At 36.7% G+C, this 25545-nt stretch overlaps 1 protein-coding gene and 1 long non-coding RNA gene across 2 annotated transcripts in view; one reads left to right on the forward strand and one right to left on the reverse strand.

The window, feature by feature from the left end:
* The window catches only part of sesn1 (sestrin 1), a 56777-nt gene that overhangs the window by 29837 nt on the left and 1395 nt on the right, over positions 1 to 25545 (reverse strand). The gene's annotated exons all lie outside the window — the stretch shown is intronic.
* Positions 16957 to 18140, forward strand: LOC114158323 (uncharacterized). The gene is made up of 2 exons (XR_003598391.1): positions 16957 to 17325; positions 17687 to 18140. It is a non-coding gene; the product is annotated as an uncharacterized LOC114158323 (long non-coding RNA).

Here is a 25545-nt window from a genome sequence, read left to right on the forward strand (position 1 = left end):
AAAAATGTAAACATTGTAACGAGAATTTTTTTCTCACTCATTGCTGCTAAAGCTACGACATGCTACTATTCACTAGTGGGTTTAATTGGATTAATAGATGCTGCAGAATTTTCTCCTGTCCAGTTTTAGCAATAAACAATATTAGGATATAATGATGTCCATCTGAGGATATGTTATCATGTAGAAACATAAGAACTAAAAAACTATGAAATAATAGGATGAAAAAGGCACAGTCACTTTCTGAGAGAGTGCAACCATTAAATTAAATAATTAGTGTGTAAATTCTTACAAAAGTGACAGTGCTTCACCAACCATCATCTTTCATGCTCAGCAAGTATTATTATTATTATAAGTGACTTTATGCAGCCTGGATGGACCAACAATGGCAGATAATCTACTTTGAACCAGTGAGGATTGTGAACCCAAGCCAATACAAACCACATGGACCACAGGCCTCTTTGGATTATGCAAAACCTCGTCACACATGGACATGTGCAAACGCACAATAATAATGTCCATTACTAATACTTTGTTGCTTTTCCTCAGATTTAACCAACTTTTTTATTACCCTAGACGGAGATTTAGCTGCACAGTCACACTTATAGAAGCTCATTAAAAGCAAACATTTTACACAACTTTGTTGCAGATGAACCACACAAGCAGATTATTCAATGCTGAACTATGATTTAAAGCATATATCCACATTTCTGTAAAAAAAAAAAAAAAGAAAAAAAAGAAAACATGCAGACAAGTCACTCACATCTCCACTTTTTTTGTTTTTACTAAGGCTGTTGTCAACAGAACGTGTTAAGAAAGGAAAAGGAGAATGCAGCATTACAATAACATGTCACAACATGCAACGCTCAGCATAAACAGCCTTTAGCTGTCTCCTGCAGGGGTTGAAGGGAGGCCGTACGACACCCACAGAGACGCACATGTAACTTGTTTAGTCAGTTGTTTGTCTTTTATGTTATTAAAAGGCTCAGGTGAGCTTTACATAAAGCTTAGGGAACAAAACTCTTCTTATAACAATCTGGATAAAGCTTGTTAGCCAGATTATAACAATCTGGCTGGAGTAAAGTGCATTTTACTCTATATTCTCCTATATAGAGTAAAGTGTACAAGGATCACTATTTCAAACAGTACTTGATAAATACTAGTATGTACATAATAATCTGCCAAGTATTTTCCAGCTATGTGCTGAATGAATACACACAAGCAGTACACATCACATCAAATTTGAATGGTTAATATTAACCTTATTTGACTAAAAAAATAAAATAATATCACTAACAATATTTGTCTTTCAACACAAGTCTGACACAGTATTGTTCATTCCTTTGGAAAAAAATGTTTTGATTAACAGGCCCCAGTCGGGTCCTAGTTTGTATTTGGGGGAGTTTTTCAGATAATCACTCAGTTGAAACCAGGCTGGCTTTTTGTATCGTAATTAATTTGAAATCTGACATTTTTGTTTATCCATTTTTCAAATGATTTCAAACCAAGCCATATGTGAAAAAGTAATTGACATCTGAACTAACAACTGGCTATCATCTTTGACCAACTCTTCTTTGCTGAATTAAAATCTCTGACTAAGCCACACAAAAACTTAGCTAGCTTGAGCATTCATGGTAGGCTCCATTATGGAGAACTAGCTGCAGCCTAGAGGAGAGTAAGGGGGAAGGTAGGAGCAGCACGTACACAGGAGTGATTGACAGTGCTATACAACCCTCCTCCTGGCTCTGACTGATTGCTTTTGACAGAGAGCTGTGAATTTCTGCAGATGGCAGTAGGAACACAGGGAGAAGGCAGAGGAGCTTGAACTTTTTCACAGATTATTTGTCAGGACATAGTGACAGATTTAACAAATATGTAAAGAATATATATTTTTATAAAAGTTAAATACAGCATCTTTAAGCTGAACTAAAAATACCATTGTCAATATGACTTTTTGTGTCCTCAAAAATAAATCTGTTCTTCTTCGTTACCTGTGTTTGAAATCTTTTAAATACATAAATACATTTCTTATAAAATACCTATAGTAAAACCTGTTTGCACAAATATTTAGAGCACTACTGAATTTAAAAATGCTCTAAAGAAATCTCTCAATATCCAGTAAATAAATGAAAAACAAAACTCATGAAAAAGATCAATTTTGATATCAACTTTACAACTGGAACATGAAGTGAAAAGAAATGTGATAAAGTACAGCAGCCTGGATCCTGAAGACAAACAACAGTGATGTAAATGGAGAAGTTATGACAACTCAACGTTTAGTTTATCTGTTGCTTCCTGGACGCCACTCTGTTTTTGTCACATGATGTTCAAAAGAATGAATGCAGCCTACGTAAGTGACCCGAGCATTTAGTAACCTTATAGCCTTTGCAGAAGACATTAATGCCTCGGAGCTCATCCAGGCACTTCTCATCAAATACTCAGAGTTATGGAGAGATGGTAAACAAGGAAACAGTGGCAAAGTTCCAATCTCTGCTTTCATAACCAGCACAAATAAATGGGCTAACACAATCTCAGTTCAAATATAATCAATGCAAACACTGTTTTAACCTAATTTCAGTCTCTTTAGTTGTTGATAAGTAGAAGTAATAGTACAAGTAGTACAAAATTAAAATGTATATTTTCAAAATGAAAGGCTCTCTAAGTGGCAAAGAATGAATGTGTCAAACATAGAAAAACAATCGTATTTTGCCCTCTGCTGAAGGAAAGCTGGTGCCCTAGTGGCGACCAACGGCAGGTCTGGGAGCAACAACATGTTGACTTGATTGAGAGATAAAGATCCCATTTTCTATCTAGGCCAAGAAAGTTTTTCTGTAGTTCTTGGTCAACTTTCTGGGAAGCTCATAAATAATGCAACTAAATCAGGCCTGCTTCTGCAGCCCACAAACAGTGCGGGAGAGAAACAAACAAACATCCCAGTTTCCTAGAAATTTTGGAACAAGCGCATGTAGATGTTGCCCAGAGAGTAAATGTTAAAGCCTCCCTTCTGTTCTTTCAGAAAATCTAACCTCTCGACAACCCCTTTTGCAAATTACAACCCCCACCCTCATATCCCCTTCCTCCATGTACCCACCCTGTGTTGTACTGAACACAAACAGATTCTGGAGGTGTGACCCTCTCAGCCAATAGCAGATACCTCAGACAGAGCGTCTGGACCAATCAGAGCAGCTGATCGGAGCAGCCGTCTTGCCTTCTGTTAACGGCAGTTGTTGTTTTTCCTCTCCTGCGTTTTCTGAGTCTCTAGATATGGATGGAGGGAATAAAGAATAAGTCAAGTAATGCTTTAATGGGCTCCGAGTGAAATGTTTGTGTGTATGCGACTGTGAGAGCACAGAGTGTCCAAACAAACACTTTGTTTTTATCAAAGGTTACATCATTGACAGTTACGTGCCAAAGTATTCACACCCATTTCTCAGTGTTACAGTTGCAAACTTTAACCCATTTATCATCACACAAACTGCAACTCCAAACATAAACAGACACAGCTGGTAATTTTACATAAACGTTGGTTCCTAACACACAGCTCACAGATAATGGTGGGGGATGGGAGGCTGCTGACCTGGCAGTAGGGGAGAGATTATCTTCTCAAACAAGCAGAACACCTTCCAAACCAACCGAAAACAGATAGAGACGGATGTATGCGCACCTCCCATATCAGCATCAAACTGGTATGCAGTATGCATAAAACAAGCAACTTTCTAAGAAATGTTAGTCCTGGATTATCAAATCGATAAAACATATTTCTAGATCCAATCCAAAAAAAATGTTGACAGTAGACATAGGCCGATAAAGCCACCAAAGAACTACATAAAAAACAATCAGCTCTAGCCAAAAATCAGGATTGAGCATTTATAGCTGCAGTGTGAATGTAGCCTCAACTTGTTATGACCCGAGTGTTGCGTTATGATGATCTTGACGACAGAACACTGCACAATCGACAGAATACTGCACAATCAGCACTTTAGCAATGTAGTCGGCAGCACTAGAATATGCATCACAATGTAAACAGGAAGCATATAGAAAGAGCTGCACAACAACTTTAATCAAATCTCTTTTTGTGCAATAGTGTGATCGTAAAAAAATTGCTTTGATGTAATATTCTGTAGATTAATATCTTCTCATCCTTCTGTAGATTAATATCTTCTCATCAAAACTCTTCTCAGAATTTTTGATATAAAAAAAAGATGTAGATTTTTGCTACCCAGACACTAAAGCTCATATCAACAAAGGGGGGAACAAGTTAGACGGAAAACAATGAGAAAACTGAGGATAATTGGGTTGACTAAATAATTAACAATAATTTCACTAACGACTATTTTTTTCTACTGCAGCTGCCATTTATAAGTACTATTATAGGTTAAAAAACTAGCATATATGAGCAGTAATAGGATAATCATTGCATAACTGTTTTTAATAAAGTACTGTTACCTTGGAAAATGTTTTTTTTTTAGAACTTTATTATACTATGACAAATTCATACGGTTTTAAGATAAATTTATCATCCACCCATCATTGGAAAATGCATCTGGGGTCAAAAAATCTCTTTCATGCCATCCTTTATAACAGTAAGAGCACTATTCATATTTGTAATGTTTCAGTTCTGTTTCTTAAGTCGTGCAAAGGCATTTTACAAGAAAATTAACAAATCCACTAACTGTTTAGCATGCTTTTATGCTTTATGAAATGTGCACATGGTTTTAACATATGCAGTGGTTGTCCATTTTCAGAGAACATGAGGCAAACTGCAGCTCCATTTCATGTTGTTTGGCACAGAAATTATCTGTACAAGAAAAACATTCATGACTTGTTTTTCTCCCTCTTTTCTCCCCTCCTATAGCCAATTTTATGCAATCAGATTACACAAGGAAGGAACCAAGATGTTTTTCTAAAAACTGCTAACTTGTAGCATTTCCAAAAAAAAAAATCGTAAAAAAAAAAGCTGCCCTCTTTAGGTAACATGTTATTGCTCATACCCTCTGAGATTGGTGGGCGTGAATTTGATTAGCAAAAACATATTTTGTATATTTATGAGTATGAACACACTTTTTCCCCCTTGTGCACATTGGGGTTTAAAAACTTGTGACGTCTTCGCAGTCTTACATTCAGAAATGGATAGTATGTGTGATATTTCACAGAGATTCTTTAGTTCAGCAACACCTACTAACTATTTTTACAAACATGCTCAATAAGCAAGCTCTGAAGATGCATATTTGTACAAAAGACTGTGAAGCTTTGCTTCTTAGAGTATTTCTAAGCTTAATATTTAGTGATTAATGCATTGATTGGGGATTTTTGGGTACAAACAACTTTGTGGTTTCTTGATTGAGCAACAGATGTTGCATATACGTGACTGTTAGAAAGAAGTGAAGCAGAGAGAAAACAAGTGATGTTATCCTCAGAGAATTAACTACAGCTCAACTAAACATGGACTTTTGATAAGAGGGTAAAACATCAGCATTATAATCCTTTTTTAAAGTCTAGGCATTACTTCAGTCTCTTCCCATCTACATTTCCACAAATAAAGCCGAAAGAAAAGTCAGTCATTGTGGACATTTATCTCATCATTTAAGCTGTAATTACAGATGGAGGTGTATTTTTTCTACTCCACATATTATGCTTGTGAATTTTCAGACAGATAGGAAGTTTAAAATACAGTGCCATGCAAAAGTATTCACCCCCTTTTCCACAATTTCTCACAATGCAACTGCAAACTTCAACATATTTTGGAGGATTTTATATAGGAATTATATATAATTACATTAACCTCCCATCCTGTCTGATGCTTTCCTATGTTTTCCCACATGATTGCCCTCTATTTAGCTTCATCCATCTTCTACTGAACTCTGATTGGCTTATCTGTCTCCAGCACAGCAAAGTACCTCCACAGCATTATGCTGCCACCATGTTGCAAAATGAACATTATGTTTTGAGTGATGCGCACTGTTGGTTTTCCACCACTTGTGTTTTAAATACCAAATGCCAAAAGTCAGTTTGGATCTCATCTGAGTAGGGCACCTTCTGCTACATGTTTGCTGCGTTTATGATTTTATTCTTGCTGCTCTCCAATATGGACCAAATTTGTGAAGATAATTCCACCTGAGATGTGTATTTCTGCAGCTCCTCAAGAGTAACTACAGTGAAAATCAGAATTTCATAATTACTAACTATAGGTAAAACATAGAGATAGGAATGTGTTTAGGAATAAAAGAGGCAGAAAATAAAAATGTATTACACTTTTTAGATTTACAATAACATAAAAACAACACATCACTCTTTATCTACTTTGCAATTATGCCCTACTTTGTGTTGGTAATTCACCTCAAACTCCAATAGAACAAATTGAGGTTTGTGGCTGTAATATGAAAAATGTGAAAAAATTGTAAGGTGCAGGCGTGCCGTGGTGGCGTAGGGGTTAGCGCGACCCATATTTGGAGGCCTTGAGTCCTCGACGCGGCCGTCGGCGGTTCGACTCCCGGACCCGACGATATTTGCCGCATGTCTTCTCCCCTCTCCTTCCCGGTTTCCTGTCAGTCTACTGTCATATAAGGGACACTAGAGCCCACAAAAGACCCCCTGGAGGGGTAAAAAAAATTGTAAGGTGCATGAATACTTTTGCAAGGCATACGTGCCTTGCAGTACAATTACCTTTTAAAACCACCGAATACGTGACTAAAACAACTTGTTTGTGTCACAGTTTCGATCTGAGGCATGTGACATACAGCCTGACCAGCCGGCAAGCAATTGGCTTCATATATCTAGCTTCACAAACGAGATATAAAGCGCAAACAAACAGGGGCGAAGCGGATTCTGCAGCAAGAGAGCACTGCAAAGAAAAGCCAGCAGAGCATCCAGACGATGATAAGCAAACACAAGACTGACAAAGAAAATGACAGATGGGCAATACAGAGAGCGCTAAGAGGAAAACAGTTTCAGCTGTTGCGTTTGCATATTTGAGTACGTTAGCACGCTAACTGATATGGAGGGAATTGGTTATCTATGTTCTAACTCCAACTTGCAAACTCAGCTTCATGTCGATAGTCTGGGATAAGATTCAACCTAAAAGGAGTTAAGTATACAAACCCGTTTAATAAATTAGAATAAAAACCTTATTATTTCAGGTACTTTAAAATAATTGAACTACTGTATAGATTAGTTACACACAGATGGAAGTTTGAAAGCCTAATTAATACCTGCTAACAGGTTGTGATTTTCAAAACCTGTAAACTTTTAATAAAATCAAACAGGTCTCATCTAAAAAATATATTCAAATCTAATGAATATGATTGTACATCAAAAGAATCTTTAGACTCATCTGACTTAGAGACTCAAAATGGCCACGCATCAGAACCATGAAACTGTTGTATAAGGTAGTTAATACTGCTTGTTTGCTTTCTGTTCTCGCATCACATTCTGCGCTTTGCTGCGTGAAATTTATGACAAATGGCCCATGTAGATTTCCTTCCTTCCCCTCCTTCAACCTTGACGTCAAATGAAGAGAGTCACACTACTCCTCTACTCACACTCCCTATGAACTAGCCAATGGAACTGCGGCATATTGCTTTCCCAAGGGACACCTTTATACAAAAGTTAATTTTTTTAAAAAGAATTGCCTAAATGGATAAATTTGAACATCCTTTCTTTAAATTTAAGACTGAAGCTAGGCATTTAGAAACATGAGTATAACACTTTCCTGTTTTATAACATGAGAGAGGGGAGAAAACAAGCTGACTGAATGACTCAAGGGCTTTTTGTGTATATTTTGAGTTGGTTTGCTGCCAAGCTTTACATGCCTTTTTTTCCTGAGGGCTTCGAAGTGTTTACTTCAACGTGACTGGATGCCTAGAAACCTACAGAGGAACAGACAAGGCATGGCAATCTGCCAGGAACAGACTATTGAGGAACCAGATGGAGAAGTTGATTTTTTTTTTTAGTCTCTAATCATCAAACCCCCTTTGGCCAAGATACTTGTGCTGAGCCAAACTTGGTCTATATTGCTCTTGTACATCTGGCTTCAATGAAAAGCTGAAAAACACCTCTTAAATATACAGCTTTTCTTCTCTAAACTTCTTGGTAATCAACATTTGCTTTTAAAATATGCAGAACATAAATTATTTGTGGTTTGCCTTTGATGCAATGCAATATACTGTACATACTTTTTTATCATTGATTGCTATAGAATCTAAACAAAAGACTAAAACTTTCCTGTTTTAGCTCAGAATGACTAGGTTTTGGATTAGAGCTGTTTGGTAAATGGCAGAATACTCACTAAAAACTATAGGTTGACCAAAATGTGCTCCTTCTACAAGCTTCTCTCAATAGTTGGCTGAAATTTGGGCCCCTATCTTCCATGTCCAGAAGTGGTGTAACCGAGCTGGGTGTGCATGACTGTCTTCTAACTTTTTTCGATTCTGCCTAAAAGATTTCAGTAGGACTGAGATCAGGGCTTTGTTAAAGTCCCCTCAAGTTCTTGACATTGTTGTTCTTAAGCAACTTTGCAAAAAATGTGAAGGTATAATATTTGTGCCAAAGCTTTCACTTCCAAGTTGCTGTCTTGACTTACTGAAATACTTGAGTATTTCAGTTATTTCCTCATGATGCCATAGGTTTTGTGAAATATAGCAATCTCTTCTACAGCAAAATATGAAGCGTTCCCCTTTTTTGTCAAATGTGATTGTCATAAAGGCCAAAGGTCTATCTCCATTAATGCATTAAATTTAACCAGTAATTTGATTGTTTAATAAGAAAAGAAAAAAGATAAGAAAAAAAAAAGCTTCATATCATCTGTTTAAAGCAATTTATAGTGTCATCATATTTAACATGTCAACTAAATGCTCACGACTTATAATGGCAAATCAATTAACCAGTAATTTGATTGCTATGAAGTAATGGCTCCTTCTTCCCTCAAGAAGCAACCATGTACTAGAAAAGTCAGCGTTTTCAACAGAAAAGCACACAGACTACAGTATAAAGCAGAGCTGTGTTCTGCAGCTTGGTATTCAGTGTCGTTGTATTCTGTGCTCCCATTTTTGCACTTAAGTTGCATTTCGGCGTCCTTTATATACCTTTCCCCTAATTACTTCTACAGCTAAATCCCAAAATATAACAGTGTACCTAAATATTTAAACTTCCTTTGATCTATCTAAGGTGCTTTTTGACGTTACATTAAACTCTAACGTTTCTTTTCCTCAGAATTAGTCAAATAAATAAATATAAAACATATACCAACTGGATTTTTAGTTTTATTAACTTGGCAAGCAGACAATGACAGGCTTCGTAAGTTCAAGATTAAGTGCAAAATTGCTTCATGGTGCTTATAGAACAACACTTAAGAAAATTGGAGATCATCTTTGCTATACTATAGAGGCTGTTGTTAGTGATTCCTGCCTAAAGGGAAGAAATGTAAGTGGAAGTGTTGTGTTGTTGTGAAATAGCTAATACAAAAAAGAACCATTTCTATTTACTTGTCCATCTATGTCTCAGTTGCAATCATACAATTCTGAACTGACCGGTGTTTTTTCAATTGATTTTTCTTGGACGTCTCCTTTAGGAGGTTTTGATGACGTTCCAACGGATGAATGGATAGCTGCGTCATTTATTTTCCTACGTTTCATTATTGTCTAATCTTGTAAAAAAAATATGCAAGATGTAATAACAAAAGCTTTGTCATTCTTAATTAATTTCAGAAAGAGATGCACTTCCATATTTCATAAAGCTGGATATTGTAGTTTTTGACTAGACTAGGAAAATATTTGGAAACCTGAAGTTTTTCAAATAAATGCCACTACATCCTACATAACACTTTTTGAAATAGTCTGTGCTGACGCTAACAGAAAAACATTCTGCAGAAGTTTGTTTATGTACGATAATTAGAGAAGAGAAACAATAAACTCATCTGATGACAAAATTGCGTATTGCAACGTGTACTTCTTTTCCTCTTTCACTTCTGGTCTTAGTTATCAATGTGTACCCCCCACTAACACTTTCATAAGGTTGGTGTCAAGTTTCAGTTATGATTCTTTGAGTGCAAAATAAGAAACTGGTTTGCATTCCTTCAAAGCAATCCTAAAAGTAAAAACAATTCCTGTATCTCTACATCGGAGCATGATGCGTTGCTTTTGGAAATCTTTTAACCTACTTTATGTTGTAAGAATGTGATTTCTATATTTTATAGACCAGTAGTCAGACATAAGTGTGGTTAGTTAAATTACTGTTTACCTTTAATATGTGATTTAATAAGAGGGGTAATCATTTTTTAACATGGGGCCAGGTTGGTTTGTGCAGTCTTTTCTCTTTATTAAATGAAATTATCATTGAAAACTTATATTTCCTCAAGTTATTCTTGTCTGATATTATTAGTTTGTTGATCTGAAACATCCAAGTGTGATAAAAGATTTTTTTAAAAAGAAGAAATCTGTGTGGGGGAAATCTTTTTTATAGTAGTGTATGGTAGATCATCTATAAAAACCATAAATATTAGAATCAGCATCTTGAATTATTTAAAGAAGGAAACAGTAGCTATAACTGGCACTAGCACAGAAACACTGCCCTCATTGTAGATATGCTGAGTTAAATGATTATCTACCAGAATATTGCCTGTTAAACAACATCATAAAATGTTACGAAACAGTGTGGCTGTTAGGTAATGTGTTTAGAGAATCCCAGGAATGCTAAGTGAAGACATGAAGATTTGATTGTCATATTTAGTGTCTGAATGCAGCTGGAGGTCTAATAAACCTCTAAGCTATGATGGGTGGCACATGATGTAACTGTATCTCTTTTAATTAGCCTGTGAGGACTTGAAGTACAGCTCTGTAAGGATGTAGATAAACAACTCTTCTTTGCACCGCTGAGCCAGAGTTTCCGTTCTTTATTCAGCGGTGAACTTTAAAAACCGTTGAACTGTTAAAAGACCACAAAAAAGGAATATCTTTATTTCCCCTTTGACACGTGAGCCCTCTTTTAGCTCAGACACGAGGACATGAAGTGACCAAAAACAACCTGCGAAGTTCAGCCACACACTGAGCAGGCACACAAACACTTTCAGGTCTCACCACAGAAACACTGAGATATAAAAGTGTGAGAAAGCCAATCCCGATGAGGGGCAGAGTTCTACAAAAAAAAGATGCAAAGCTGTTATCGCTTCAATTACTGGGTACCATCTTTAACACTCACTCATATTTTTAGAAGATTTGAGAACAAATGTTATTTGCAGCCCTTTAATTTAGCCGTTTTCACTCTCAAACAGCAAGTATTTCGGTAAGAAAAGATACTGATTTATGCCAGCCTCTTGACATTTCTAAGCTCTGATTGAGAGGAAGGTGATGATTATTTTTTTTTTGTGAACCACAAAGCAGATGTTTATGTGTTTATTAATCCGTAGATAGAAACAGCAACAGATTTGCTGCATAGTCACTTTCTTCTTGAATGGAGGTTAAAATGGCTGAGTTAAATGGTTGGAAAAAATCAATGGAAAAAACAGGAAGTTTAAATAATAAAAAAAAAGAAATCCCACCAAAAAGCCTTTAAAATCAAAACTGACAGCATTTCTGAGAATGATCATCATACTAACAGTAAAATATGATGGCTATAATGTAACGGTCGATTCTGTGTTGATGCCTCAGGAACTAGACGACTTACTGTAATTGACACAAATATGAATTTTGCTCTGCACAAGGAAGTTCTCAAGGATAATTTCATGTCAACAGTTCAACACCTTAAGCAGATCTAAGACAACATCAAGCCTTTTAAATGGCTCAAACTAGTCCAACTCAGGCTTTAAATGACCTTAGAACACCGTGGTATGAACTTTTACAGGCCATTCATCCACAAACAACCTCCAATATGGGTCAAATAAAACAATTCTGCCATGAAAAGTAGGCCAAAAGTCCTCCACAGCATTATAAAACACATTGCCAGGCATCAGAAATGGTTGTCGGCAGACCGCCATGGTGGTTTGTATAACTTTTTTCTTTAATTTCTAAGAAAATAATAATAATTTGAAATCTGCCTTTTTTTACTCACTTAAGTTATCATTGGTTGTTATTAAAATTTGTTTAATGATCTGAAATATTTAAGTGTGACAAAAAGACACAGCACTGAGCGATTTGTCAGTAGAAATAACTCACTTCACCTTTACTTTGCAATAACATCCTAAAAACAGAGGTAGAGTTTCTGTGACACTAGTTGAGTTTTTTGTGAACTTTTTCTCTACATAGCATATCTCATCAAATTAAATATTCATATCCACCAATATTCTTAAAAATGTGTAGTGTCAAATAGAGAACTCAGAGTTCTGATCTTGCATGGATTTGTGGAATTGTGTGAAAGCTTGAGAAGAAGACACTACTTCCAACCTATTCGATAATATATTTTAAATTTAAAAAATATTTTTAAAAATCTATTTTGGAGAAGTACACCTCATTTAAATAGATTAGTGATAGGGTTACTTTTTTGGAGAGAAGTCCATCAGGCATCAAACAACTCTCCCAGATTTTATGATGGATTAGAAAGCAGAATAATTATTTATTCTAGTCGAGCAAATCTCAATCTCGTTGTAATCTGTTGATGACAATGACAATAAATCTTATCTTATCCTATCTTATCTAAACTAAAAAGTAATAAAAAAAGCAACTAGTAGTATTTATCTAGAGCCATTTCCATGCTAATTCTAGCGGAAACATGCTATTATGTAATTCATTCCTTTTAACCTGCTGTTTCATAGCAGGATACCATCTAAAACATGTAGGACACTGTGCACCCAAGGTTGGGAAACACTAAACTGGCTGTTTAAATAGCTTTTGGTGTTCAGGGAAGCTGTGTTGTAACTTTACATCATACTACTCAGTTCTGAATGCTTTCAAGAGGCTCACCCTAAGAGGACAGCATGCGCATGTTCCTGATGTGAACGTACATGCATAAATTATAAACATGGGGCACATTCAGAAACCTTAAGAGTCTGAACTTTTTACAGTTCTGGATAGAATGAACACTGTTATCTTGTAGTTAAATATTTAGTTCAAATAAACACTTGATTGATGTAACTGAATTCAACGGAGGATTTAATTTTTATATCAATAACCGTTCCTTAATTATACAGTACTCATAAAAGACAACAAAAAGAAAGAAAACAACTTAACTTGTATTGCTCAAAACTGTCTCTTAAACCTATATTTCTCCCGAAAATCCTCATATCATACTAATGTGGTACAGAATAAAAAATAAATAAAATCTTGAGGTGAGTGTTTGTATCCACCAGCAATTATTTTGTGTCCATAAAACGTGTGGAAGGTGGATCAATAGCATATGAAGTATCTGAGAACAGTGTGTTATTACACTTACAAATTTAGAAGCTCCATGACAGCTGACTGCAACTTAAAGCCAGAAATGCCATTTAGGAGAGTGCAACACAACAAATACCATTTATGATCAACATAGAGGTCAAACACTTCTTTCAAGCACAAATTAGTTTCAGACAGCAAAAATCTATCCATCCATTTATATAATTTAACATTGATAATAATAACAATGTCAGAATGTTTTTCAAATGTCTACATGACAAAGAAAACAATTAATTAATTAACACCAGTCCTAATGAAGTTATTTTGCTGGCTGAGTATCTATAAAATGCCCATTTAGAAACCATGGCTGTGTTAACACTGAATGTTACCATGCATTCTGTGTGATCCAATGACAAGTGGACAGCTTAAGGCATGTGCTTATATCTGAGGTTTCAATGGCTACCCCACGAGCCTCCTGAGTGACCATTTGTAACTGGAACTCTCGAATGAATTGGCTGCCTGTCACATAGTCAGCTGAGCTACAAACAGGACGTCAGCAGGTCGTTTGAGGTTGCTGTAAAATCACCAATACCCTAAAGTATGGTTGGTGTTGGAGCCAGTTCTTTACCGTTTCTGTAAGAGACAAATAAGTCAGATCATTATAGATGTATCATCCAGTTAATGTTTGATCCTCCTCTTTTATTCTGTTTTTGTGAAGGATTGTAGTGCAGTAGTATAGTTAATTTAGCCGCACACATATTATGTATCCCATTATTCCTACAAACAGATGCCTTAGTATGGTTACCTTAGTTCTTTTGAGCTGTTTAAAAAAAGTCAGCTAATCATTCATTTGCTGGGAAATGGTGCTGGGTTTCTACCAGTTTTTCAGAGCTGGGACCAGATCTCAGTGGAAACAAAAAAACTGGTTCTTTGTAAGTACTAACACCAGCTAAACACATGAACCGGTTTGGTGGCGAATGTCCCTCAGTGACATGATCTATGTTATTATTTAAACACGGACATGTTTCATATGGGCCAAAGAAGCATTTTCATAATCTCAGTTGTGTGAAGAGTTGCGAAAAAATCCCACAACCATGCACAAGCTGTGTCTCTCAGCAGCTAGAAAAACTAACAGCACATTGGCAGGCTGTCAGCTTATTTCTGCATATTTTATCTGTATTCACAGGTGCTGCATGAGGATGAGTGAACATGTAATATAACATTGGGAACCTGAGATTCTTGACACTTGTTGTTGTAAAGTATGTTGGCGCTACAACGAGAATGGCATTCTGTCAAAAATGCAATAATAACAACTAGCCATCTGTAAAAGTCTCCTAGTAATCCCCTGACTGACTGATTGTTTCCAGAAAAAAAATAACTTTTTTTATGGGCAAGATGTTGGACAAAGAAAAATACTAAGTAAATGAATCCTCCAGCACTGTATTTCTATGCATTTGATACTGTAGTATACAATAAATTCTCCAGATGAGGCAGACTTCGAAGGATTTGAATGTGAACATTTTGTCGTATGCTGCATGTGTGCAAGACTGTACTGACAAAGTTACATTGGTCTTATGCAAAGCTTTCAGGAATGTCTTGATGATATTACTTTTTCTCATGCAATGCTATGCAGACGATGAGCAATGGCTCACCTCAGAATGCTGAATGCTTGGAATGGCTTCACATTGCAGCAGTCGCTGCTCTATCTTCTCATTTATTAAGCTAATAATGACTTAGAGCACTCAGACTGTAAATAACACTAAACTTTCAGTCCAAGATGGCTAGATATTCATCAGCTTGGTCATACACTGCTGAGGGATATCATCCCATTTTTCAGCCAGCAGTTGTGGCAGATCAATGTGACTGAGTTGGTCACTCTAGCATACACAGCATGCCCAAGCTAATCTCACAAGTGTCCAGTTTGGTGGAGGTCAGGACTAATGACAGGCTATTTGATCCTATCCACACACAAATTCTAGTAAGTAAGTATACTTTATTGATATAGCACCTTTCATGATCAAAATCACAAAGTGGTTTACAGAGTGCAAAAAAGGAACAAGTTAAACAGCTTCTCGAAAACAATAAGAGGTACGTTTAACTAAAAGCTTTTCTAAATAGAAGTGTCATGAGCTGCTTTTTAAAGAATTCAACAAAGTCAGCCACACAGAAAGACAGGGTCAAGGCATTCCACAGCCTAGGGGCAGCTGCTTGAAAGGACAGGTCCAATTGAGTTTTAAACCAGGCCTTACGAGCCTACAAGAGGTTCTCAAGTGAGAAGACCGGAGGAATTAAAAGGTCTGATGTTTATGGGAGCCTATGGGGACTAACATTTTAAAACCAATCCAAAATTTGACAGGTACCCAATTCAGAGGATAAAACTGGTGTGTTGTGTTACTCATATAAGAAAACCACTTAAGAACAGTCCCTGAAAATCCTACCTCATTTTCAAGTTGAAGCGGCAGAAGTTTGTGGTCGACTGTGTAAAAAGCTGAGCACAGATCCAATAACACCAATATATTATACTGACTAGAGTCTGCAGCTTTATATCATTACACATCATTAGGGCAGCCTTTGTGCATCTTACAGAAACCAAACTGAATCTTATCCAGAGATTGATCTGGTCTACTCAGAAGTGCATTGGCACCACTCCGACCTCAAATTGGAGATATTCAACAACTTGGATTGTCTTGGCGCAACATCCCAGCATATTCCCCAAAGACAAACAACCATGCAGCCTGCTGAATGTTACATTAGCCAATCAAAAAGAGAAATGACAGAAACATGAAGGGGAATCAAAAATATCTAAGATAAAACAACCAGAAAATCCAATGGATGTCAGAGTCATTCTTTTGTATTTTTTTCTGTTAAAAGAAGTCTACAAACCATCACTATTGCTTCTTTCTCGTCCACCATGTTTATTTACTCTTAATTCAGGTTCAATATCAAGAGGTTTTGTCTGGCATCTGAATGTTTGTGAGTGAAATCTGTTTGTGTGGTGTGTTGCTGTGTGGCTGAACACCACACACTGTAGGACCAATCTTGTTGTATATAATTTTTTTAATCATCATTTGTGGGGTCTTTCAAGTTGTGAAAAATCAACCGACAATTTTAAAATTGTGCTGTGTGAAACAGGCATTACACATCCCAATATATGTCATCAGATAAGAAACAGTGTGATAGCAGCTTAAATTCACACATATGACTCATGTTGACATGTTTTCTTTTTAAAATATGGCATAAGCTGATGCTTGTATGGAGAAATGTGGGTCTACAATTTGTACCAGGATGCATGAATGTTTATATCAAAAACAAATTTTGTGAAAAGCATAAAAAATGTACTTCTAAATGATACAACACATCCAGACTGGATTCACACATATCATCTTTGATGCATGCTAAAATAAAAAGTGTGTTTTTTTTCTCATGTTTCAGATGCTTTTTTAAGATACAAAGTGCTAAAAGATTGTGACAACTGATTTGTGACAGTCGTCACTTCACTGTAAATATGGCTGTCAAAAGTAAGTGCGGTTGTGAAATGGCACCAAACAACTCCAAACATAAATGTGCCTGTCCAGATTTAGGCCAGACATGTTGGTTGACCTGCAGGAGTGTGTAAACACCACATGTCAATCACATACACAGACATAAAACTCTGAGTCAGCCTGTCTCCACCACGTACGCTCCAACTTAGGAGAAAAAGAGCCAGGGTCAGAGGTGAATATCTGTGGGAATGCAGACGTCCTGCGGCGCTGGAACTGTCACTGCTCTGAGAAACTGGTCTGTAACATAAATAATCACACAGTGATCAGCCTGGGACAATATTCTCGAGGAGAGAGCACAATACCCTCCACCCCAAGGCAACCGGGCCTGAAACAATACCGCACAGGCTAAAACAACATCCCAGCCAGTTCTGAGCCGACTCTGGGGTTTGGGTAAGGCTCGAAGCAACAACGCTCGGCAAGCAGCACCACACAATGACTGCATTGGGAAATGATCCATCAGGAGCTGACGCAGATCAATTCAAGCCTAAAATGTGTGAGGTCTTTCCAAGAATTGATGGGGTTTATGAATTTTAAAGGATCTGTGGATATTTTCAATGTTTGGAACATGTTTTTTGCAACCAGTGAAGAATTTACAAACCACTTCGATGGTACATTACTGGTGGCACTGGGAAGAAAAGAAGCTCCACTAATTTATAGTTAAATAAATTGTCAACTTTAAACATTGTGACATTTTTTGCCAGGTTTGCTTGCTAAATGACTTTGAATCTAAGAATTACCGCTATTAATCTATTTTGAGTTAAAATACACCAGCTCTCAACATGGATCTCTCCATTTTAACACTTGTCTAGGAAAGAGCAAATGCTCACTAATATTTTTGTTTGTGTATTCCAGATGGTTAAGCATGATGTTGAACCTCTGACTGAGGCCTGGACCGCAGCCACCAGGCTATTCATGCTTTGCGACCTGATCCACAGATGCCCTTTAAATCCTGCATGCTCACTGCTATAAACCTCTCAAGTAGTGTAAACACAGACACACACGTTTAAAACAGGCTGTCCAGTACACAAATAAACATACAGGAAAAGTCACATCGCTTACTGGACAGACGCCCGGTGACCAGGGCGGGAGGAAAAAATTATAATCATGCAATGCATTGCATGCATTCAGCTCAGGTTATGGAAAATTCCCAGTAAGTACCAACTGGAGAGGGAAGCTTGAAGTAGTGCAAAAACTGGTGTAGAGCGCCCTCCTGTGACGGAACAGCTGAACTAGAAATGCTGGGTGATGAAACCACTCAACAACCAATTACGCTTTCATGGCGTAAAAGGATCAGCAATAAAGTGGAAAATAAAAGGCAAGTATTGATTTTTTTTCTTAATGATAAATCCACTAGCCAATACCTCTCATAAATCATTTATGACCCCAATCAAATTTGTTCTGAACAGATGGCACTTAAGCTCATAGGAGAAAAGTGTCAGAGACTCACAGACTAATGCAAGTGATGTTATATAAAGCAGCTTTTATATATTATGTCATTTTATTGGGGGTTATTGATATAAGTGTACATCTACATTTAGATAAATAAGTGGCAAAGCATCTCTGATGCTCCTAACAGGCAACACTCACTAGAGAGCAGAAAGGCTACTCAAGAAGGAGATAAAAACAAGATTTGTAAATGTTTAAAACAAATGCAAAAGATTAAAATAGCAGAGGCGAGTGTGGAAAGATGGGCCCCTCAGTCACAACCAGAACAACATAGGAAATCCTTCCCATTATAATAGATTCGAACTGCATTTTCACAGCTAAGTATTGTAAGTACATTATTGTAAAACTACATCTCTCAGCCATTGGAAACAATATTAATACACTCAAAATGGTGGTTGAACTCACTGATTTATATATATGTGCTGCTTTGATCACCTCCATCAATGCACATTTGCAGATTCTTCCAGAAATCAAACAAACTAAACACTGGGTCATTTAAATAACCTGGGGCAGGTCCTTGTCCATAATCCAACCTTAGTTTTAGTCCAATTGGTTAATTTTTATTTTAGTGTTTATGTCCCTAAATATTTCCACACTTTATGGCATTAGAGATTATGGATCAACATAAAGTAGTTTATAATTGTTAATTAGTTAATGTTGCAAGAGAAACACAAATGCAGCCATTAAAATATGTTTAAAGACCATGTATGGTAATCTGATCAAGCTGATAAAAAAAAATACTGTATTCATCTTATTAAAAATTACAAATAATTTTCTTTTGTTTCCGTTGGTTAAAAAGAGAGACATATCTGCAATGGTTAAGATTCTTTAGTGTATTGAAGAACAATAGCACTGGGTCAGGCAGCTCTTACCGGGTGCTGGTATTTTTCCACTACAGATTACAAACTGGAATACAGTCCAAGACTGAGTTTGTTCCACCCCCACTTCTTTGCTTTTAATGCTTCCATTCATTTAAACCTAATCGCTTTAATAGTTCCAGATTAATAAAATAGAATTTAAAAAATGATCAAATTTATTAAAGTGTCATAATGTTTCAATAAATGTTTGATAGCACTTTGATCCAACTGCATATTCAAGAGCCCCACCTTCCAGTCAGTGCAGTTAGCTGCTGGTTGCACACTCAAGGCAAGAAACGAGGGGGGTGCAAGTGGGAAATGTGCAACTAGGTCACTGTCAATCCTGTTGCAACCATAAATACATGATTTAAAAAAAGCATATTTCTTTCTTCTTCTTTTTTTAAAGATAAAGCGATAATGTTCTGCTGAGAAACAAACATAAATTTTCTACCCGTTTCTGTCAGTTAGCATCAACAGTTTTCATTTAACTGAATTATTTATTGTTTGTATTGATCTGTCACAGAAGGAGGGATGACTGGATGTTTGCTGTGAGCATAAGCATGAAATAAACAGTCGTCATGGTACCAGCGCGATGAGGTGCAATGACGGGGTCTGCTGGCTGGCACTTGGCACGGTAGCTCTTGGGGTGGGGGTGCTGGCTGGCTCCCGATTATTTCTGGCTGTGCTATTCAAGAGCTAAAAGTGGGGGTGGAAAGAAAGGGAAGGAGATGGAAGGAAGTGTAATAGAGAATGTGACGAAACAAACTGAATTAATAAGGGACACACAAAAAAAAGAAGATGTACACAAATCAGGGCACATCCAGGATAACCTCTATTTTTCACGTGCGGTTAAAGGTTAAAGGTTAAAGGTTAAAGATTACACGTGGAGCTCCACTGGAAAAGTGCCAGTAAAATCAGCTGAAAGGCCAACACTGAAATCATTCAAATTATGAACATCCTAGACGGTACACAGACACAAAGCCAGACAAATCTGACAACCACCCACCAAGCTCCAATCATCACACTGTTCAACCTCTCTACCCAGCTGGCAGGCAGCAGTAAATCCGCAGCTTTATTCCTCTATCACGTCCTCCATGTCTTTAGAGCGTTTCACTGTAAAGTCACTGGGCTAAAGGTCACTGCTGTTGCTGCTTTCTGCCCTGTTCTCACCATACAGTCTGTCTGTCCTCGGACATCCAGATAAAGCAGTGCATACATCATCTTCTTTTTTATTTTTACTACTTATTTAAGGCAAGGTAAAGTTGTAAAGATATCATTTAATGGAATAATTGTGTTAAAAGCATATACAGTTATCTTCAGCAGTATGTCGACTTAAAAGGTTATAAATCAGGACTGAATAAAGGGTCAAACTAACAAGTATACATATTGCATCAAAACAGTCCCACGCAAGTCCAATAATTCAAATACTGAGATTGGGGATGAGTCTTGAGATTTGATTTACTGTGCAACTATGATCTCTAAAAATAAAAATGTACAGGACTGAATATGCAAAGTTAGTCAAAGTTGTGAATTTACAGCTGTCTGTGATACAAACTAAATGTTTGAAAAAAGAAAAATATGTCACAAGAAACCATTTTTACACGAATAATGTTTTAACAGTGAAGCTCAGCTTAGACTGGAATATATTTCTAGTGATTTTATTGTAGTGCTTAAAGTGGTTCAGATCCTGTTTCACCGGTTAACAGCCCATTCAACTAGGGTATTTACCTACACATTGTAGGTCTCCAGCACTTCCCGCCCCCCGCTCCTCCAACACTGTATTTTTATCTTTAAAAAGTAAACAGCAGACCTGAAGGGGTGAAAAGAAACTGTTGGTCTGTCCAAACCAAAAAGATTGTAAGGTGTAAAGATTGTCATAATTTATGTATAATTACTAATTAAAAATACTAAAATTTACATTTTTGGACTAAGACAGCTCTAATAATAAAACACAGGACTCAAAATTAATAAACTTTTTCTCTTTTCTCTTATAATTAACGTAGAGAAATAATGCTGAACCAACACATGCCAAATCTTTAAAAAGATTTTCATTTACAGTCGTAGATTTCTTCAAGTGTGTATATTTATTTATATATTTAGATGTATTTTTTTAGATTCCACTTCCGATTTCCATTTGCTTACCTCTTGCTTATTTTACAGACAAATACAACTAAATTTTATAACTCCACAGCCTAAAAAGTGCAAACATAGTGAGCTTCCAATCCCGGTGTTCATCAGTTCAGAGTTCATGGTTAAAAATCGTTGCTAAACTCGCCAAAGCAGACATATATGAAGGCATTCACACCAACTAACACAAACAGTGCACAAGCAAAGTCAAAGATAGAGACTTAGAATGTTTACATTTGTGCTTAGCAGCAAGTCATAAAGAAAAACTAGGTTTTCCGTCTCTGTGGGGGTAAACAAGTGCTTAAACTGTTCTCTAAACAAATGATGCCCTTTACAAATGGACTCTGATCCTGCCTTCGCAGAAAAGCCATTCTACATCTGCCCCCCCTCCTGTCTGTCAAGTCAGGTTTATTTGTGCAGCCTAAAAACAGATATAACAGTGACTGTTCCAAAAATCAAAGTGCAGAAAATCAAACTAATCCACATCTAAACCTTATGCAACAGAGTCAAAGAATTCAGTAGCTATAAGCTACCAAGCAACACTAATGCTAAAGGTTGTCAACTGGGTGCTGGAAGAGCGGGAACATGAAGAGTGTTCAATCACACATATTTCAGTCCTAACATCCAAGTTCAAAGGCAGGGCATGCCCTTTAAATCACTTACGACAGATGCTTCGTTTTTCATCTTCCATAAATAAGTCAGACATTTAAAAAAAAAGAATTTTAAGTCATCCGTATGTGATGGAAGCTCAGAGAGCCTGGAGGTTCACATGTGTTCTGGGCTATTCTGGGAAGAGGTCAAATTCAGCCGACCAGTCCACTTTATTGTTAGCATTTATTACTGGGACTGCTTAGTCATTATTAATAACTTTAATTAGTTGAATATGTTTTTCTTATGTGTTGATAAGAATGTGTGAGGTTGAGAGCTTTAGTCTTCAAAAACAAACTCAAAACTCCATATTTACACACTATATTGAAAGTGAAGTTATGTTACAGTTACTGAAAACGAAATCTAAATTATGTAAATGTACCTTATTTTCCCATATAGGTATCCCGAAAACTCTTGGTATATTTCTAGCTTTTTGTCTTTGCAAGTATCTCTTTTGTGCCCTAACAAAAAGCACTGAGATGTAACTCTACACCTTTGGTTCATCTTATTTACACAAACTGAATGTGCAAATCAGCCCCACTGCTATCTAGTCTTCAACTCTGCACAGCACTCAAAACTCTTCAGCCTGAAAAGGTTAGCAAACAGCTGATGGTGTGCTGTAATGCTAACTTGTTCTCTTGAAAAGTTTCACTTTCAGATTCATGATATGTTTTCCTTACATAATTGGTTCTAGGTGCTGGTAAGCTTATGCTACATACAGATAATAAGAAAAAGGATTAGGGTAAAGACTGACCCCAGAAAACCACCTTGTTACCCCAAACTAATATTTTCACTGGAGGATTTGCTCCTTTTGGCTCCATGTGGAACCAAAACTTAGTCTGTCATTGAAAGCCCAGTAAAGTTTACGTTAACAGAAAATATGCACCAAACATGAGTCTGAACTGGGATTGCTAACACAAGATGTTAGTAATATTAAAGCAAATGTTTAGCATGATCCTTTCAAAAAGCTCCATGTCATAGGTTTACAGTAATATCATGTAGTATCCCAACTGAGCTCTGTTTCTAGAGGCAAATTTATACCAAAAGTATTTGTTTTTTAACCTCTGTATGATATGAAAATTAAACAGCGGTGAAGGATGATCCAGAAAACTTCCATGGCTTCTGGAAAAATAAAAGTAAATTTGCTGTCTAATGTATAATGTATGGCAAAATACTTTCTTAACTCCATCTGCCAATTTTCCTGATATTTTTATTTCTGAAATGTTGATGTGGAAAAGAGTATGGGAATTAGGAAAAAAAAACTGCAAGGAAACAGGATGATTTTGGGAAGGCATCTCTTACTTTAAGTACAGGCAAATTGGTAAACACACCATCACTTATGCTCCTGTATGAACCAGATGAGTTAGGCTCAGTAAAGAGCCTGACACTGACAGCATCTTCCTGCGCTCACCATACTTGTTAAACTGCACTGATAAGCAATTTTGACCCTTGTTCCTTTCAGCAGACCCTCACACATTGACAGTTTATGTAGAACCTGACCCCTTGTTAAACACCCTACACAACAACCCTATTTTTGCATCTGACCCTGTGAATCCTGACCTCTGTTACTCAGCAACATTACAGCAAAACAGCATTTCAAACTCTAAAGCTTCCAGAGCCAATGCAATGATGCAGTTGTTCTATAATGTAAAATGACATCTGAAAAGCATGCCATGCCTCTAAAACAACAATCTGCTTTCAAAAGTTGCATAATTCTGAAACAGACTTCACCTGTTTGCAATTTATTTTCATTATAAATAAATGTGTTCTGTGAAAGTTTCATGGGTTTGTTAGAGAACATTAGATGCATAAATATACATGTACCGTATTGTGTTTATTACCTTATGTTCTAACTGCAAGCTTGATATTTCCATGATGTTAAATCTCTCAAAATGAGCCTTTTCTTAGATGTTTTTCCACCTCCACTAATGTAAAAAGACATTAGCTTTTTCCACAGTTGATAGAACACATTAAGGAGCAAGAAATAGCAGAAAATTGCTTGAAGCCTACGTTTTATGAGCTAAGTGCATTACTCTCACCTAGCAGGGGGCCTTCCTGTGCTAGAGGACATCAGAAAAAAACTTTTTTTTTTAGATTTTGTCTTTAATAGAGGATCTGCTGGAATTAAAGGGACTGTCTGTGTCATGTACCATATTTGAGTCCCTTATAATTCATTTAAGTGTGAGAATGGTGCATGTTTTGTGTGTGTACGTGGAAAAGATATTAATACATGAAAATCAGAACACTCTGAGATGTACTTCCACTAGGCTCATAAATGCGCTCTTTGGCAAGCGTCGTGCAAATGCAGCTTAGCATAATTCAAAAATACCAGACGGCATGTACTGTGGCGCACCGCTAAAACCCTCAAAGCGGCTTTCTCCCCATCTTTCAGCTCTCTGCCCCTCTCCTCCGTCTTCAGAAAACACTTCCGCGCAAACAAGAATCCTGCCACAGTCGAGCGGCCTATTTCCTATGAAAAACAAACATGCCCCGGCCACCTAAAAGTAGAGTTTGTTTGCTGCTGGAGGACTCATTCATTAGAACAGAATGAAACAAACTTAACCCAGAATTCAGAATAAAAATAAATAAATGATTTAAATGAAAACCTTTAATTGTAGAGCTCCTAGGGATCAGAAGACAGCTGAAGTCATGGATATGACATAAACAATATCTATTTCAGCAATGGACAAAAAAAAAAAAAAAACACTCATGGCCATTTTGGTGCTTTCCATTTAACCTGGCGCACCAGCAGGTCTGTAACACTGACACACGAGGAATGTTCTTCATAGAAACTTTGTTTTAAAAGAGGAATGCAGTTTAAGCAAATAGTATCAAATATAGAGAGTGACAGGTTGGAGGATTATAAGCAAAAAGTAACCAGTCACATTAGTCAGTGAAAAGTTGCTCCCTGTGTGAACTCTTACTGCAGTATAAACCAGTAAGTACAAGGCAAGGCATGTGTATAGCACCATTCATACAAAGATTTTAAAAAATCCTTTGTAGCACAAAGTACCGCATAAAACCAAAAAAAGATATAAGACATAATCACATCAAACAATACATTAAAATGATAATCAAGTCACTAAATAAGACTAAAATATGATAAAGACGATAAAGAAATCTTTGACTTTTACGGTTAAGTTGCTGTAAACCGTAATGAACACTAATTGGTCTGAACATTTTTGTTTTGCCTGTAAACACGCAGCATGAAGCCAAGAAAGTTGAATTCACACATGAATGCGAACTTGCAAGAATGCAGCAGCTTTAAAAGGTAAGACTACATCTGCTGTTTGACAATAAAAGCAAAATACAAGAAGATACGTATACTGTCAATATATGATAGAAAACAGTGACAGACTGTGCTGGTTGGAAAACAAAAGTAAGATACAAAAAAAAAGATGATAATTTTGGGAGATGTGCTTATAAATGATATCTTAGCGAATATAATTCTCTTTACAGATTCAGTTTAATGACTTTTGCTGGTAGAACATCCTACACATACTTATGCATACAATTTGTGGTACACTATCAGTTCTGTCTAAATTCACCCAAAACAAGACTTAGTTCTGAGTTCAGTTCAAACAGCCTTAAACTATGTTTAATATGTTATAATCCCATGTTGAATTAGCCTAC

This window comes from Xiphophorus couchianus, chromosome 15, assembly GCF_001444195.1.
Source record: "Xiphophorus couchianus chromosome 15, X_couchianus-1.0, whole genome shotgun sequence".
NCBI lineage: Eukaryota > Metazoa > Chordata > Actinopteri > Cyprinodontiformes > Poeciliidae > Xiphophorus > Xiphophorus couchianus.